This window comes from Halichoerus grypus, chromosome 3, assembly GCF_964656455.1.
Source record: "Halichoerus grypus chromosome 3, mHalGry1.hap1.1, whole genome shotgun sequence".
Classification (NCBI taxonomy): Eukaryota; Metazoa; Chordata; class Mammalia; order Carnivora; family Phocidae; genus Halichoerus; species Halichoerus grypus.
This window is the reverse complement of record NC_135714.1, coordinates 81,860,167-81,865,299: the sequence shown is the minus strand read 5'-3', so window position 1 is coordinate 81,865,299 and position 5,133 is coordinate 81,860,167. Positions and strand designations below refer to the sequence as shown.

The 5,133-nt window shown below is 34.1% G+C and overlaps 1 pseudogene; it reads left to right on the top strand.

Annotated features, from left to right (window-relative positions):
• Positions 1 to 3,580: 3,580 nt before the first annotated feature.
• Positions 3,581 to 4,174, top strand: LOC118538001 (protein cornichon homolog 1 pseudogene; annotated as a pseudogene).
• The last annotated feature ends 959 nt before the right edge of the window (positions 4,175 to 5,133 follow it).

Below are 5,133 nucleotides of genomic sequence, written 5' to 3'. Positions count from 1 at the left end.
ATGCATAAAATTTATAAATATTATTATAAATACAGAGGATGCCTTTCTTTAATTATCATACTTCATAACATAAACTTGAGTGTGCATGAAAATCACCTGGGAAGCTTATTAAACTACAGATTCCCAGGGCCTACCTGCCAGAGATAAATTCAGTTAGCCTGAGTTTGTGCCCAGGCATCTACACTACAAGACATACCCCAGATGATTCTTACATAAATGCTCCATAGACCACTGTTTAAGAAACACTCATTTAGAACCACGTCCTATTTCAGTTACAGCAAAAATAGAGCTGTCTGGGAAGGCAGAACACCCATTCAGGACCTCCAAGGGTGGTAGTACCTCAGGGGGATAATCATAGTCAAAGGCACAAACCTCATCCATGAAGAACAGTAGTACACTCTGATCAGTTTCCTGGGGCTAACCCTGGTTACAAAGACAGCTGTGTAATCATGAATATCAATGGCTAGCTTTATAACGAGAAATATAACTTTTAGTCAGACTATGGTGGACCTTATTGGTTGCCCATACAGTATGGTACTGCAGAAAACCAATGGAATGTAAAATTATAATAATAAATTTGCTTCTTTAGCCTAGAATCAGAGTAAGGAGAAATAATTATAACGTAAAGTTTTAAGAGTTGTTGCCCTCAAAATATGACACATGGTATACTGCCAAAAGGAGAGGAAGAATTAGACCAAATATAAATCTAAATGATATAAACACACCAATTTAAAGATAAAGATTGTCAAATTGTGCTAAACAAACCAACTGTAGGTTTCCTACAAGAAATATACTTACAAATATGTTAAGAGTAAAAAGATATAAAAAGAGGTACATGTTAACAGTAATCAAAAGAAAGCTGGAGTGGCTATATTAATACCTGATTATATATTTTGGATATTAACCCCTTATCTAATATATGATTTGCCAATGTTTTCCCCTATTTTATAAGTTGCCTTTTCTTTGGTCATTTTGTTTTGTTTTGGTTGATTGATTTTTTACTGTGCATAGCTTTGTAGTTTGATGTAGTCCCATATGTTGTTGTTGTTTTAAGATTAATAATATTGGTAAATCCTTAGCTAGTCTTATCAAAAAAGAGAGAGAGGTTGGGGGTATGACAAAAATTTAAATATCTAGAACTGAAGAGGAGACATCACTACAGAAGCTAGAGAAATCAAAAAGATAATAAGGGAATATTATAAACAGCTATATACCAATAAATTTGACAACTTAAGTGAAATAAGCAAATACCTTGAAAATTACCAACTGCCAACGCTTTCTCAAGAAGAAATAGACAACTTGAATAGCTCTATAGCTATTGAAGAAAATAATTGTGTACTTACAAATCTTTCCACAAAGAAAACTCAGGGCTTAGATGGCTTCACTGGGGAACACTACCAACACTTAAGGAAGAAAAAAAAAATCCCAATTCTACACAAAATGCTCCGGAAAATAGAGAAGAAAACACTTCACAAAACATTTCACAAGGCCATCATTATCCTACAGCCAAAATAGACAAAGATATGGTAAGAAAGAAAACTATTAATATCTCTCATGAATACAGATACATAAATCCTTAAGATTTTAGCAAACCAAATTCATGCATAATACATCCTGACAAAGAGTGATTTATTTCAGGGATACAAGATTGTTTTAATATACATATTCAAAAATCAAATATTCATCATATGATCAGACTAAAAAAAAGACTCATATGAACATCTCAATAGATGCAGAAAAGGCACATTTCAAAATTCAATATCCATTGGTAATAAAAAACTTCAAACAAACTAGGAACAGAAGAAATTCTCCTCAACTTGATAAAAAGCATTTGTGTAAACCTATAGCCAATACCATACCCAAAGGTAAAAAACTGAATGCTTCTCTCTCTAAGATTGAGAATGAGGCAAGGATGTCTACATCATCACTTCTACTAAACATTGTATTAGATGTCCTAACAAGAGCATTACATCAAGAAAAAGAAATAAAAGGCATACAGATTGGAAAGGCAGATAACATGATTGTCCGAGAGGAAAATTCTAAGTGATTTATGAAAATATCTTAAAGTTTAATATCTGAGTTAGCAAGATCACAGGATACATAGTTAACACAAATATCTGTTATAGTTCTATTTGTTAGCAATGAACAACTAGAAATTTAAATATCTCATTTATAATAATATCAAAAACTTGAAATATTAAGGATACAGCTAACAAAATGTGTGTAAGACCTGTACTCCAAAAAATTCCAAAACATTGCTGAGAGAAATTTGCAAACACTAAAGTGCCTGGGTGGCTCAGTAGGTTAAGTGTCCGACTCCTGGTTTCAGCTCAGGTCGTGATCTCAGGGTCGTGAGATTGAGCACCACGTTGGGCCCCATGCTCATCACAGAGTCTGCTTGAGATTCTCTCTCTCCCTCTCCCTCTGTCCCTCTTGCTCATGTTTTCTCTCTCTCTCTCTAAAATAAATGAATGATGGGCATTAAAGAGGGCACATGATGTGATGAGCACTTGGTGTTGTATGTTGTACGTATGATGAATTATTGAACTCTACATCTGAAACCAATGATGTACTATATGTTGGCTAATTGAATTTAAATACAAAATTTTAAAAATAATATAAAATAAATGGGAGAAATAAATCATGCTCATGAATCGGAAGTTTGTATTTTTAAGATGTCAATTCTCCTCCAAATCCATCTGTAGATTCCCTGCAGTCTTTATCTAAATCCCAACAGATTTTAGCAGAAATTATCAAACTGATTCTGGAATTTATATGTAAATTCAAAGGATCAAAAATAGCTAAAATAATACTGTAAAGATGAATAAGATTGGGGGACTTACACCACCTGATTATAAAACTTAATATAAACCCAGAGTTAATCAAGAGTGTGATATTGACATAAATACAGATGAACAAATTTAACATAATAGAGAATCAAGAAGTAGACATAGACACATATATAGTAAATTGATTTCCAAGGTAGAGGTTAGGGTAATTCAGTAGAGAATAATTATATTTCAGCAAATGATGTTGGGACCCTGTATTGCTATATGCAATAAAATGAACCTGTATCTTTATCTCACACCATACACATACTACTCAAAGCAGATTATAGATGTAAACATAATGGATAAAATTTTAAAACTGCTAAAATAAAATATAGGAAAAATCTGTGTGAACTTGAAGAAGTAACAGATTTATTTGATGAAATATAACAAGTATGAAATATTTTTAAATGATAACTAATATTAAATTAAACATATTTACTCTTCAAGAAACTCCGTTAAGAAGATAAAACACAAACCAGAGTAGGAGGAAACATTTGCAAAACCTGTATCTGATAAAGAGCTTGTATTCTGAACATATGCAGAATACTTAACAGTTGATAATAGGAAGATAGACAACCCAATTTTTAAAAGCAAAAAATGCAAACAGAAACTCCATCAAATAAGCACATTATAAGATGTTAGCCCCATGATTTATTAGGGAAATGCAAATGAAGACCACAATTACATATTCATACACACCCAACCCGATAGCTAAAATTTCAAAGAATGACAATTCCAAGTCTGGGCAAGGATGAGCACCAACTGACTCTCACATATCACTAGTTAGAAGGAAAAATGATATAACTACTTGGGAAAACAGTCCAACAGTTTCATATTAAATTAAATACACACAGCCTTTCTCCACGGGCACCGGCGCCCCTGCGTGCTCCTCCTTCCTGGCCATGGCCTTCACGTTGGCGGTCTTCTGCTACATGCTGGCGCTGCTGCTCACCCCCACGTTCATCTTCTTCGCCATCTGGCACATTGTAGCATTTGATGAACAGAAGACTGATTACAAGAATCCTACAGGCCAATGTAATACCCTGAATCCTCTTGTACTTCCAGAGTACCTCATCCATGCTTTCTTCTGTGTCATGTTTCTTTGTGCAGCAGAGTGGCATACGCTGGGTCTCAATATGCCCCCCTTGGCATATCATATTTGGAGGTGTATGAGTAGACCAGGGATGAGTGGACCAGGACTCTATGACCCTACAGCCATCATGAATGCAGACATTTTAGCGTATTGTCAGAAAGAAGGCTGGTGCAAATTAGCTTTTTATCTTCTAGCATTTTTTTACTGCCTATATGGCATGATCTTGATCTATGTTTTGGTGAGCTCTTAGAACAACACACAGAATTGGTCCAAAGTGCATGCAAAAAGCCACCAAATGAAGGGATTCTATCCAGCAAGATCCTGTTTCCAAGAGTAGCCTATGGAATCTGATCAGTTACTTTAAAAAGATGGCTCCTTATTTTTTAAATGTTTCCACATTTTTTGCCTGTGGAAAGATTGTTTTCATATGTTATACTCGGATAAAGAATTTAAAGGGAATTATGTATAAGTTAATATAAAATGATGACCTCTGGTGTTGACGGGTTTGAACTTGCACTCCTTAAGAAACAGCCATAATCCCTTGAATGATTGCATTAATTATTGACTATCCTTAGTCCACTGGAAGCTTTTGTTATATATAAGGACTTGTAGGGCTCATTTTGGTTTTATTGAAATGCCATCTAATTATAAATTAGCTGTAGATATCAGGTGCTTCTGATGAACTGAAAATATATATCTGACCTGTGGGAAACTTCTAGGTTTCCTCATTTATCATGTATGTGATTATATATGGACACATTTACAAAATAAGAAGAGTGGGATTTTTTCCCCTTCAACTTGAATATTATCCCTGTATATTGCATGAATGAGAGATTTCCCATATTTCCATCAGAGTAATATACTTGCTTTAATTCTTAAGCATAAGTGAACATGATATAAAAATATATGCTGAATTACTTGTGAAGAATGCATTTAAAGCTATTTTAAATGTGTTTTAATTTGTAAGATACCACTTATTAAGAAATTGGTTATTATACTTAACTGTTCTAATCTGGTGGTAAAGGTATTCTTAAGAATTTGCAAGTACTTTAGATTTTCAAAACTGAATGAGAGAGAGCATTGTATAACCGTCCTGCTATTCCTTTAGTGCAATACAATAAAACTCTGAAATTTAAAAAATAAATAAATAAATAGGAGCACCTGGGTAGCTCAGCCGTTAAGCGTCTGCCTTCGGCTCAGGTCATGGTT